Below are 14,015 nucleotides of genomic sequence, written 5' to 3'. Positions count from 1 at the left end.
GTACCTGAGCGCTGGGGACAGAGCTCAGAAACCCTCACCCTTCCTTTTTCCTTAGTGCACTTGGCAGGCTCCCCTAAGAATACACAGGTATTTTCTTCCTAAGAATACACAGGTATTTTCTTTCCCTCCTCGGTGCCGTTCTTGTTCTTTTTCTTGTTCCTCGGCCCTTTGGATGACAGAGAAGACGGACACAGCTGCCATAATAAATGCCCCATGAGGCCAGTGGCACCTGATGTCAATGGCGTTTTTGAGGCTTCACCTCCCGGAACCACTAAGCTGGGGTCCTCTGGCTCCTGGAGCTGCTAAGCTGGGATCCTCCAGCTCCGGATGCCTCCAGGGTGGCTGTCTTGGACCCAAATCTAGAGCCTCTATCTTCTTGATCCTGCCTCTATGACTTCAGATTTACTCTGTAAGCAGAATTTGCAAATGAAACAGAAACATGCAAGACAGAGGAAAATGTTCTTTTGCAGAGTGTGTTTCAGGGAGAGCGTGCCCTGGTTCCCTATCTCACCAATTTCCACAGATCCGCTCCTTTCCTATCCCACTCTCCTTATCCCAAATGTCTTTCTGATTGCTCTGTGTACACTCTTGGGGTTAAAATAAACTAGGGAGAATAGTCTGTCAGATACAATTTATCCAATACGTCTGATTTCGTGGAAGCAAACTTGCTTGTGATATCGGGATGTAGAACCACTTTGTCTTTTTTAAATTTACAAACATAAACTTTGCTCTCTGTGTGACTTGAGCACAGTGTTCTCAATGTGGCTTCCCAAGGCTGGGACCATGAGGGCCACACAGACGGCTATGTCTGTGCACCTGTCCTGGCAGGGCCCCAAGCTGAGCCCCGACAGGGTTGGGAGGCTGTAACCGCGTGCTGACGAACCGCCTCTGGGTTTGCAGTGTCCGGTCCAGAAACCGTGTCACTGCTGAGGGCAACATGGAGTCCTTACATCCACAAGAAAATAAAAAATAGCAAAGGAAATCAAAGTGGGGAATTTTCCCAACATTTCTTTCCATAGCCAAGCGTTAAGTCTTTTGTGCATTTCACAAGGACTTTTTCTCCAGTTTCAGGTTTGTTTTCATGTAAGGTTTGGGAGTAGAATTTTTATCCCAAACCAAGGAGGCAGCAGGCCAGCCTGTGCAGCGCCGACTCAGCTTCAGGGGGGGCTGTGCAGGGCAGTCTTCAGTCTTTCCTAAGCCACCATCCCCAGAGCTGCAGGCCCCTGCACCTGCCCCCAGTCACTCTGCAGGAATTCTCACATCTGAGGACAGCAGAGCTTCCACCTGCCCTGCTCTCTGCCCCTTTTGCCTGGGAAGATTCCTTCCCATTGCACACCAACAGAGGGAAGCAGAGCCCACACAGCTGAGGCCTGGGCTCAGAGAGCAGGACCCTGGATGGGCAGCCCCACCCGCTCCTTTCAGCCCCTGGGCACAGCCACCCGCCCCGCCCTGCACCTGCGGGCTATCAAGCCCTCCTCTGCACTCTTAGAATCACACTCTCACATCTCGTGAGATGCTCCGGAGAAAGCTAGGCTGCAAATAGAAATACTAAAAATTATCAAATACTCTGTGAGACAGTGACTTTTAGATTCTTTTCAGACCTGGTCATGTGGGCTCTTCTAGTACAAGAGCTGGTGCCTGGGGACACAGGGTGTGTGGGTCGGGGAACCAGGCTGGCTCGGCGGCTACACGTGGCAATGGAGGCTGCTGTCCACCTGCAACGGCACCCAGCCTCGGCTGTGCAGAACCGGACCTTCCACACAGGCCGGGGCACCGGGACTCAGAACCCATCACGCACCCCGTCTCCTCAGAACGGAGCAGCTTCCTCTTGTGTGTCCCATTAGCAAATACGTCGCTTTTGATTTTCACCTTCCAGTTTGTGTGATGAGCTTCTTCAGGACAAAGACCTGAACACTTTCCTGTTGGCCAGTCTCCTGCCTTCTATCCCCAAGAGTCAGCTCTTCCATTTCCGCGGGGAGTAAAGGCCTCTCGATTAAATCTTCTTCTGATGTCATGGGCATGGGGCTTCAGTTCCAGCTCCAACCTGTAAAATCATGGGCTTATCTAGCTAATTGTCCTGAACCCAGAACATTTTCATTTTATATGATACAGAGATTTAAGCTCAAATCACAAATCACTGATTTCATAGTCAGGAGGCAGGAAGGCTGTACCGTGGCCGTGTAGCTAAAACCCAGAATCACAACCCTTTTTTTCTGATTTTTTTCATCATTCTTGCTTCTTACCCTGCTTCTATGCCTTGTCTCAGGGTTCTCAGCCTAGGAGAGTTTCATGTTGCTCTGGGTTCTTCCTTAAGTAAAAGCATAATTTGTACTGAGTTTCATTTTTTGCCTAGCCTTCTCCTTACATAATCTAAATTGATTTTTATAACGGCCCTAGAAGGCGAGTGGGCTGGTGTTGTCAATGTTTTATCTTTTTCCTCTTTCTCTAATGGAGGAAGTGGTTGTGCTGTGAAGTTCATACAGGTAAGAACTAGCAGAATAGTAATTTAAATCTGGACATTCTTTTGCTAGTTCTGGGCATTTCTTTTGAGCCAGTGTTTCTCAGCCCTGGCTGCACATCAGGATCACCTGAAGGGGGGCCTTCAAAAAACTACTGATGCCTGGGCCTCACCCCAGACCCACTGGATCAGTGTGTCTGCAGGCAGGGGTCAGTGCTTTTTCAGAGGCCCCAGGTAATTGGAATGTGCAGCCAGGTCCAGGAACCGCATCTTTAAACCATGTTCTTTTCCTGCCTCTATGTCAGAGCATGTGGGTGTGTGTGGACTGGGAGCATGGACGCTAACAAAATGCTGTCGTTTTAGCCTGTAGTTTTTCCACTTGGTTGGCACATGTGATGTGCAATTACGTTTTAATGACTCTCTTCATTGTTATCTTTATGCCCACACCAGTGTTGTATTTCCTTAAAATGTAAGTCCTTTAATTATACAGACTGCATGAGTGTAACATGTTCTTGCTATTACATAGCATGTGATAAACACACCAGTGTTGTATTTCCTTAAAATGTAAGTCCTTTAATTATACAAACTGCATGAGTGTAACATGTTCTTGCTACTACACAGCATGTGATAAAGCACCCTAGCCTTCGAGATGAGGTCACCCAGCGACTTCAGACTTGCCCAAATAAAGAACCTTTTTAGAAACGAAAGCAGACAAAGGCCTCGCTCCTCAGCTGGAAGTAGAAGCCAGGGCTCTGGGCCTTTTCCAGCTCCCTCTCCTTGCAGATAAACACTTGCTCCATCAGAGGCTGAGGGTGACCATGGGGCCCTCAGATATACAGAGCACAGTTCCAAGACAAGGTTCTAGACTTGAAACTAGAAATTCTGACTTTCTCTATGGCTTCTCTGCCCGTGTCCTGCAATTTGTGGCTGTGTGGCTGACATCATGAGCTCGTGTGGCAGCGTTGTGATGCCGAGTTGCCAAGGCCAGTGTCGGAACGTAAATACCGGGACTCCCACTGGGGATCCCAGCCCTGCCATGGGGAGGTCCTCCCCAGGGAGCACATCTCCTCTCAGCACACACTCCTCTTCTTCCTCCACCTCCTGGGATCTGCCTCCCGGGAACCTGCCCTTGCTGTCAGGGCTGAAGTGAAGTCCTGTTTATACCGTGACACAGGTGAGCTGGAGTTTGGGGATTTCTGACTGTGGCTATTAATTGGATCCACATCTAAATCACTTAAAATAATCTCTTCAGACAATACTAAGAAACTCACCTAATGTCTCAGATATCAAATGCTTTAAAGTATCAGTCATGCACTCACCCCATTTAAAGAGGATTTTGGTTCTATTCCACTTAGCCTGTTTTTATTCCACGGGTGGTACCAGTGAGGGGGAGTTACATTTGTTTGCAGAACATCAAGCAGTGGTACAAGGGCTCTTCTTATTTCAGTCATATGGAAGGAAGACTGTTCAAGTTAACACAGCAATTGGCAGGTTGTCATGATTTTCCATTATTGTTACCATAGGCTGTTGCTTTATGCTTACATATTTGCAGATTTTTTATGTAAGCCCAACTTTTCTATAAGATATTTGTAAAAATTAGCTCACTATATGAAACTAGACAGGCCTGAAAAATGATAATCAGCTAATTAAAAATTGTTTTTAATTAAGAGTATGAACCACTATACTACTACCATGCTTGAAGTATGGGGTAAAATAGTAAAAGCCTAAAAATTGTAAATAAGTAAGCTTGAGTGCATTTAAATAAAGCTTTTTGGCCAACATGCAATAAAGCTTCAAAGTATATGGCAGTGTGATTAATAGAGGATAGTCCCACCTTAGCCAGACAAGGCCACCTATTGGGATTTTCTCAAGGTGAAGAGACAGGCACCACCCTCTGCGGTCTTCAGTCTTACTCTGCCGTCAGCAGAAATTTCTGTCTGCCCAGACAAGTGTCATCATGGGCTCTGTTTGGTGATAAGGAATCTTGACCTACCGCTGACATCATGAGCCACAGAAGCCTGGAGAAAAGCTACTTAATATGCAAGCCTGTGGCTTATATTGAAGGGTAGAACATTTTTAAAACGATAATTATCTTGGAGAAAATAACTTTTATTATTAAGTAGCTTTGAGTTAAGAAGCTATCGAAGAATATAAGCCTGGCATTCCTGAGACTGAATTGAATGGGTTATATTGTTCTCTAGCAAGGAGGTGTTCAGGCTGAACATGTGTATGTGGCTCTAGTCTGATAAAAATCCAAAGTGTAACTCATTGTAAAATTAACCTGATAACTGATACTCTAGATCAGCACTGTCTAGTATAAATATAATGCAAGTGGAAGAATTACATATGTGATATTACATTTTCCAGTAAATGTTAAACATAATTTAAAGAACCAGATGGAATTAATTTTAATAATATAGCTATCTAACCTAAATATTATAATATCAACAAGCAATCAATACATAATGATTAATGAGATGTTTTACATTGTTTTCATGCTGTGATCAAATCTTGTGTGTATTTTACGTTTACGACACATTTCCCAGGTAAACTGCACATAAGGCTGGTGCACGCCCTGCTCTTCTCATGGGTGTGGAGGACCCAGATAATAAGAAACACTTTGCTTAATTCTTCCCAATACTTTGCTCTGTCTGGGCATATGATGATCTAATTTTTTAAAAGGTCATTTTAATTGCATTGAGGTTTGAGTGTGGTATTTTAAGAGTGCTTGCTGAGAAATTAGATGGTCAGGATTCCAATCAAACCCTACTATTGACAAACTAGGTGATGTTAGGCCAGTGATGTACCTTCCCAGGGCCTCATTTCTGTGATCTGTGAAACTGATGTTGTCATGTATCTACCTGGTCATGAGAATTAAATGACAATTCATATTTAGTACTTAGCACATAGTCTGTATGTTTAGGTCCTTATAAATATATCTTCCCTGTCTCTAGAAATGAACTATAGGGTGTCAGCAAATGAGACCAGATGATCTATCTAGGGATAAATCTGATGTCTGTTTGAAGAAGCCAAAAAAGGGGGTGAGTAAATATTCTAGAATGATCTGTACACCCCACCAGAGAGTTCTTAATGTCAGCCCTTGTGTTTAGCTATTACTCTATTTAAATCTCCAGTAGGTTAAATTCCAAGTTTCAGACTGAGCTGTACAGTTAGTCGGGCTTAATAGAGTTTGAGTTTCATTGCTATTACAATTTCCATGGAAAGGCGAGTGCTTCTCTTCTGCCAAAAACGTGGTAATATCCACACAGAAATAACTACAACTTCGTCTAAAAGACTATGTGAAAAAACTATTAATTAACTAGAATATCCATATGAATTTAAAAGACCAAGCTCTTACTGAGAAATAAAGCTGGATTTCAGAGGTCAAAAGGAGACTCTTAAAGATGATCTAATCCATTATCCTCATTTTGCAAATGAGAAAGTCACTCTGTGCTCCTGAAATTGCCACTTTCCCATCTTCAGTAAACACAGTATTTATATTTTTTCAATGATTTATTTTTTAAAAAACACTGGGACTGACTCATGCTAGTTAATTTTCTGTAAATCACTTACTTTGGAGCATTTGAACAGGTCTTACGTCCAGAATTTTGCACCAGAATGCTGGTGATGCTTAACAAAATGTTAAAAAGATGATGGTCCTGATGTTAAATAACTTTGTACAGTCAATTTTTTCAACACTTAAAAATTTAATACCTAAAGTCTTATAAGCTACTTGAGGATTATCTGAATTTTTAAAAAGGATGTTTTTGTTTTTGTTTTTGTTTTCTTCTTCTTTTTTTTAGATGGAGTTTCGCTCTTGTTGCCCAGGTTGGAGTGCAAAGGCGCAATCTCCGCTCACTGCAACCTCTGCCTCCCAGGTTCAAGCGATTCTCCTGCCTCAGCATCCGGAGTAGCTGGGATCACAAGCTTGCGCCACCATGCCTGGTTCATTTTCCATTTTTAGTAGAGACAGGGTTTCTCCATGTTGGTCAGGCTGGTCTCAAACTCCCGACCTCAGGTGATCCGCCCGCCTTGGCCTCAAAGTAATGGCAATTTTAGATGAAATCTATGTGTGTGTGTGTGTGTATGTGTGTGTGTCTGTCTGTGTGTGTGTGTGTGTGTGTGTGTGTATCTGTGTCTCCCTCTCTTAGGTAATGATAACAGAATGGGAAATAGAACTTAGTGACATTGCTTTGACACTAAGTCTCTTCCACTCCCTGCCTTCGGGATTTTGTGCACCCTTCCTGCCTTCTGCAGGTGGCCTTCCAAGTGCAGGTGGGTGGGGAGGGAAGCCTGCTATGGCCTGGCATAGTTCTCCAAAGCCAATGCCTGGCACTTTAGGTAGATGTGTTGCTGGCACTCTTGGCCACAGATGATCTCTCCTGCTGTGCCCAAGCGTAGCAAACTATGTGGGGCCACTTAAACCCATTAGACCATTTATTCTTGACTCACAATAGGCAAGCACACTTTAACCTGAGTAGAAACTAAATTTATTGTCATTTTCAGTCGTAAAGTAAAATCCCAAGACCAGACATTCTCATAAAAGTTTTCTAATGGGTTCTAGGTTTTATTTTTTTCAATTTGTTAGAAATCATTGGAAACTTGATATCTGCATTACTTCTTTTAAAAGCGTACATATATTTCATTTGATTTTAAATGATCTAAGATGCTCTCCACATTTTAGTAATGAATGACATTGTCCTGGGAGAGTCATCAATTCTATCTGCAAAAGAGAAAGTTTCTGTGTGTGAGCCAAAGCACGTCACAAATGCTAAATGTTTCCTTTTAGAAGAATGAAGAACAGGCCAGGCACAGTAGTCCCACACCTGTAATCCCAGCACTTTGGGAGGTCGAGGTGGGTGGATCACGAGGTCAGGAGTTCGAGACCAGCCTGACCAACATGGTGAAACCCCATCTCTACTAAAAATACAAAAATTAGCCAGATGTGGTGGCATGTGCCTGTAGTCCCAGCTACTCATGAGGCTGAGGCAGGAGTATCACTCGAATCTGGGAGGCGGAGGTTGCAGTGAGATGAGATCACCCCACTGCACTCCAGCCTGGTTGACAGAGTGAGAGTCCATCTTAAAAAAAAAAAAAAAAAGAAGGAGAATGAAGAAAGAACAAAGAATTGGAGTATTGGAGGGGTCTGAGAAACTGGAGGTCAGCCTGGAGCAGCAGAAAGCACCCTTGAGTTGGGAAGAGCTGGTTTTGAACCCCTGCTAGGCATGCTCTAGCTCTGTGTCTCCAGGAGTTAGGCAGCATCTTGAACCGACGTGCAGGGAAATAATAATGCTAACTTTGAGGATTAAGAGAGGTACTGAAGCTGCAGTGTCTGACCTAGCGTGTAGCTTCTCAGCTAGTCGGTAATGGGAGTGACTGACATGTGTGCTGATCTTACCATGAAGATCCCTGCTCCTCTCTCACCAGGAACATGTCACAAAATAGAAAGTATGGCTTCTAGGCAGGATTGGGAAGACCCAGAAAGGGGAGGGCATTCCAGGTAGAGGTAAAGAAATATGCAAAGTTGAAAGCATAGAAGAATTTCATGTTTCATTTTTCCTCCCACAGAACTGCTAAAATTGGAACGAATATGGTTAGTGGGTAGAAAAAGTTGAATTAATGTTCCAAAGGAATTATTGTCCTTTTCTTCCACCACCCCAGTTTTCCATGTGAACCTAGAAAATAGGAAATACGGGGAACTTCCTGGTCTGCGCATGGTTCTTTACTTCTATTTTTTAAACACCTATTATTTTTCATTGTGGCATTAGTCCTGATACGGCCTTAGATAGGCAGGCTGTGTGTGAGGTCCTTATTGAACTTGCATACATTGCCATAATGCAATTCGCAGTGCACCCCTAAGTCCAGAACCTTCTCTTACAACTTCAATCACTGCCTGACAAGCAGCCTTTTGGGCCTGGAGCTCACCTCCAGCTCATCTCCCTGGGTTAGGAGTCTTTGTAGGGAGGACGGAGATTTAGGGACTCTCTCAAGTTTCACACAACTGACCTTGTTCTTTCATTTTTATTAAAGGACAGACCTTTATTTTAAAAGTAGTGCAACTTTGGCTGGGTGCGGTGGCTGATGCCTGTAATCCCAGTACTTTGGGAGGCTGAGGTGGGCAGATCACGAGGTCAGGAGATCAAGACCACCCTGGCCCCTGGCCAACATGGCACATGGTGAAATCCCATCTCCACTAAAATACAAAAAATTAACGGGGTGTGCTGGCCCATGCCCGTAGTCCCAGCTACTCGGGAGACTGAGGCAGGAGAATCACTTGAATCCGGGAGGCGGAAGTTCCAGTGAACCAAGCTGCCGGCACTCCACTCCAGCCTGGCGACACAGCAAGACTCCATCTCAAAACAAAAAACAAATTACAACTTTGAGGAGAAACAGTAGGAGTGTATCTAATTTATCTAAGGCCACTCCTTAGATAAATTTCAGCAAGTGTGGCTCAGTGTGTGTGTAGGGCCTTCAATACTTTAATGAGACTAGCCCAAGATGTAGGGAAACTATCCATTCCCAGTAACTCAAGAGAAAAGAGTCTCAGTTCCATTTACCATTTCTTCCTCCTCTCTGACATGCAGGGCGGGTCATGCGGAGGCTGTAGCCAAGGACGAGGTGTGTGCGGCTGTTGCCTGGACCTTTGTCCAATCCACGTCGACATTTGAGGAATCACAGCGTGTGGTATGTGAATTGCAATGGGACTTTACCACTGTATTAGGAATGTAAAGGAGGTAACTGAAAACAAACAGAACTCACAAGGCAATGACTGATAGAGAATTCGGGCAATTGGGTTCTTTTGTACCAGTTATTTCTTGCTGTTTTTAATGCTTACATGCTTCCGTTGTATGCCCTTGTCTAGTCAATTACCTATACTTGTTAAATTCATACATCAACTATTACTTTTTCTTATATCTTTATACTGATGAGAGCATTGCCTATAATCTAAATATTTCATAAATGAACTGAACCAAGCAGAGAACTTGATCCAAAAAATATAGTTATGTTTAATTTCCTAATTCTTCTCTTGTTATGCTTACGTGGTGTTTTCTGAATTTCAAAGTCCTCCCACTCCTACTCTTTCACTGGAGTCTGAGCGAGGCCACATTGTAGACACGGTTGGCTCTCCTTAAGCCCTTCAGTAAGTACCCTGTAAGAAAGTTACCACCATCCCTTTTAGACATGAGGAAACTGAGGCAGAGGGAGGTCGGACGGGTAGCCAGAGGTGCACGGACTTCAGAGCTTACCTCCAATCAAAGCCCCATTTTGAGGATGTAGTTTCCTTTTTCCATGGACGCACATCTTTGGGAATCATTTGAAATCTATCTTAGACGTAACTGTGTAAATTTTCAGCTGCATGAAAGAGTGGCATTGACTGACCACGTGTAGGTTCCAGGTCTGGGCAGCCCTGACTGCCTGGGGACGTTGAGGCAGACTCTCAGCTTCTGTGACCTTCACTTTCTCTTCCAATTAAGAGTGAGTGGAATTGAGAAATGCTACAAATTTAATTTCCAGCAAGACTGAGAAATAAACCAATCTGTTGGACCCAATGTCCTCTATTTGCTACACAACTAATTTTTAATGGTTCAAAAATTATACTTTTCAAGGCATCATCTCTGTGCTCTCTTACTTTTGGTGTCAGTATCTTTAGCAACTTATCCTCTCAATGTCATTCTTTGCATTAACATCAAACTGCCAGAGAGACCAAGTTTTTAAACTTCTATTTTCTTTACATAATTAGCGTATGTCTGTTGTAGAAAATTTGGAATATTAGAATAATAGATAACATAATTTTTTAAAGCACTGGAAATTCAAAAATTCGGTGACAACCACCATTAGTATGTTGATTTAAAATTCAAGACTGATTTCTTTGACAGTCTTCAATAAGATTTTAAATTAATGTGAGTCAAACTACCATTTGTTCTTTACTCCTTTTTCCCTTTATGCATCACATGTATCTTTCTGTAAGAAAAGCTACTTTTTTTGGGGGGGTGGGGTGGAGTCTGACTCTGTCACCCAGGCTGGAGTGCAGTGACACAATCTTGGCTCACCACAACCTCTGCCTTCCAGGTTCAAGGTATTCTCCTGCCTCAGCCTCCCAAGTAGCTAGGGCAACTGGCACATGCCACCACACCTGGCTAATTTTTCTGTTTTTCTATTCTGGTCTCAAATTCCTGACCTCAAGTGATCCGCCTGCCTTGGTTTCCCAAAGTGCTGAGATTACAGGTGTGAACCACTGCACCTAGCCTGAAGAACTACTTTTCTGTTACCTTATTTTGTTCTGTCACCTTGTCTAGCATTCTACTATTATTATGGATATACATAATAATTGATTATGGAATAATGGATTATATGGATATGCATAATTCTACAATATTATGGATATACTGAAATATACTTCATCAATTCTCTATTGTAATTTCATAAGTTGGATTTTTAAACTTTTGCCTTATAAACATGGTTTTAATAACCATTCTTCACCTAAAACCTTTCACACTGTTAATGATTTTCTTAAGATAAATTCACAGTAGAATTTCTTGATTCAAGACTATTTACATTTTGATACTTTTGAGAAGGGCAATATCTTTACAATCCTGCTGCATTTTATGTGTGGTCATATCACTGCATGTCCTCTGCTATTGAAAACACAGCTAACCATCCAATGTTTGAATGGTCTGCCATTACACATAGAAGTGTCATAAATTCAACCTTAAGAAAAAGCTAATCTCACAGCACAAATTTAGTTTTGTAAAGGCTAAAAGTGTATTTCAAAATATCTTCTAAATTCTCATAAACTCAGCTAAAAAATCTGACACTTTTTTGTTCTTTTGTTCGTATATAAAATCGATGTATGAAGTACCTACTATGTGCAATACACTGTGTGAGGCAGTGGTGACATGCAAATGATAGAACATGACCCAGCTTTTTAGAAGTCCACCTTTTAGTTGCAGAATCCACACTTATATTGAGTCTCTGATACACGGTATGAAAAGTATTATAATATATTTACTTTAAAAATGAAATCTCAGTATAAGCAATTTGATATAGTGACTATTACTGTTTCTGATGTGTAACTCTGAGAATTTCGAGATCCACTACCATTAAAGAAAGCTAGGATTGTGTCCGTTATACTAAACTCCAGAGTGCACTACAGAAGCATTTCTGCCCCATGCCACCTACCCCTAAAAAGAAGCCTTTTTATTGCTTCTTGAATATTTCCAGGAATGGATAGCTTACAACTCAAGAAGGCAACTCATTCCATTGTTGGATTGTGTCAAGGGTTTGAATATTATTCAGTTTTATAACAGGGACCTGTTGTTCTTACTTTCAGCCTGTGGAGTGACACAGACTACGTCTAATTCAACTCAATGTAATGGATATATGTTAAGGATCTACTATGTTCAGAACATGTTCTAGGTTCTATGGGCTAATTTCTATTTCCTATGACAGTATTTTCAATATTTGATTATAGTTTTTCTAAATATGCAAGTTAACAAGTTCACCCCATTCAAGGAAATTGGATCAATAATATAAGTCTGCTAAATCTCTATAAAGCAATACATTTTGGCCTCAGTTGTTGACCACTTGCATGCTAGTTGGAAATAATATTATAATCAATCAGGAAGACACAGGCATTTACTCCTCCCACTTCTGTACATATTACCAACGATTTTATTAAAAAGAAAACAAAAGTCATTTGCCCCACACTATTACTAGTTATGACATGAAAAATCATGCCACGTGTATTAGTTCATTCTCACACTGCCATGAAGAAATACCCAATAATTTATAAAGAAAAGAGGTTTAATTGACTCACAGTTATGCATGGCTGGGGAGGCCTCAGGAAACTTACAGTCATGGCAGAAGGCAAAGCCAAAGAAAGGTATCTTCTTCACAGGAAGGAGAAGTGCTGAGCAAAGGGGGAAAAGCCCCTAATAAAACCATCAGATATCATGAGAATTTACTCACTAACATGGGAACAGCATGGGGTAACCACCCCCATGATTCAATTACCTCCCACCAGGTCCCTCCCATGACATGTGGGGATTGTGGGAACTGCAATTCAAGAGGAGATTTGGGTGGGGACACAGCCAAACCATATCACCATGGTTGTGTACATTTGGCGTAAAACAACCCACATCAAACGATGGAAAACCTAGTGTGTCCCCTGTGGCTGCACCCGGGCAAGCCACCAGCCTTCTCTAAACCTCGGCCACTTCATCAATTAAATGAAGGAATTAGAAATCTTTGAGGATACTTAAATTATAATATTTTATGATGAAATTTTGTGTTTGGGGTTCTGGGCTTTAGATCACAAAGCTCTGGATGCCTCTCACGTTATGATTTGTTTGGTTGAAGCTTCCTTTCCACCTCCTGATGGGGTCTAACCCTGCTGCAATGCTGCACGCGCGTGGTCACCCTGCACACACTTCTGCACTGCAGCCTTGTCCTACGAAGTTGATGTATGTTACCTGACTTCCTGCTTAAAATAACGCTAGGGAAGGAAACATTATCATCCCCATTTTGAGCAGGAGAGACCTGAGGCAGAGCATTATATAATGTGCACAAGGGCAGATAGAAGAAGTTTAGTTTGGTTTAAAAGGCACCCCATAGCCTCAGCTCCTGATTTCTATCTTATATGGAATGGGCAGGTGAACGCCTTTACTCCTCCAGATTTTTAACTCCAAATAGTTTCTTGGAGTTGGTTCACTTGGTTGTCTTGGAGATGATGCGTATTACCAAAGCAACTTTGATATGCAAGAAAATAAAGCAATAGCAACAAATCAACAATGCATAAAGCTGTGAACCATGCAACCAGGGTATGTATGCAATGTCTAACTAGTGTTTCGTGGTGGATTCACTAAAATGACCTAATTTGACACCATATAAGCAGGAATAGTATATGCTTGAAATCCTCCTTATAGGAAGAAAAACTTCTCAGAAAATCTAATACTTTCTACTTTAGTCCACAAATGAATTTAGTTATTCATACATGTTTTCTTAATTTTTACTTTAATGTTTTCTGACTGATGACATTTATTGTTTATTTCTTTATTTCCTCATTTTCTAATACCTGATTTTACTACTTCTTATATCCATCTATTTGAAATCCCAGATAATTTTTCTATATCAAAGCTTTCATTGCATTTACCTCTTACCCCATCCTTGACTTTATGCCATGTACTTGTCCTGCTTCTTAAATAGATAAATCACATAAGTACTGTCTGCTGACAAGAGCTTCCTACCTTTCTTAGTTTACATTCTTTGATTATAAGCAGCTAGTGAAAGAAAATCCCAGTGTGCAGTGTTGCCCACTTGAGGGTATATATGAAAAACCCTTATAAACATGGAATGGCAAAATGGAAATACCTTGAAGGCTGACACTCAATCCAAAACTACCCAGCCAATAAACTTGAAGGTAAAGTTGAACTGAGAGGGAAAAGCAGCCTGGGTATGGAACAGGTGTTGGTTGACATTTGAGGAATAATATTGATTTCTTCCTTCCTTCTTTCCTTCCTTCCTTCCTTCCTTCCTTCCTTCCTTCCTTCCTTCCTTC

General features: G+C 42.0%; 1 protein-coding gene across 11 annotated transcripts in view; it reads left to right on the top strand.

The window, feature by feature from the left end:
• Positions 1-14,015, top strand: part of MYT1L (myelin transcription factor 1 like) — a 537,379-nt gene that overhangs the window by 37,788 nt on the left and 485,576 nt on the right. For all 11 annotated transcript variants that reach the window (XM_023192653.3, XM_023192656.1, XM_023192648.1 and 8 more), the window contains one exon: positions 9,043-9,142. The gene's annotated coding sequence lies outside the window, so the exon portion shown is untranslated. The remainder of the gene's footprint in view (positions 1-9,042; positions 9,143-14,015) is intronic.

This window comes from Piliocolobus tephrosceles, chromosome 15, assembly GCF_002776525.5.
Source record: "Piliocolobus tephrosceles isolate RC106 chromosome 15, ASM277652v3, whole genome shotgun sequence".
Lineage (NCBI taxonomy): Eukaryota > Metazoa > Chordata > Mammalia > Primates > Cercopithecidae > Piliocolobus > Piliocolobus tephrosceles.
The sequence above is the reverse complement of the archived record's forward strand: the minus strand, read 5'-3'. Positions and strand labels throughout refer to the sequence as shown.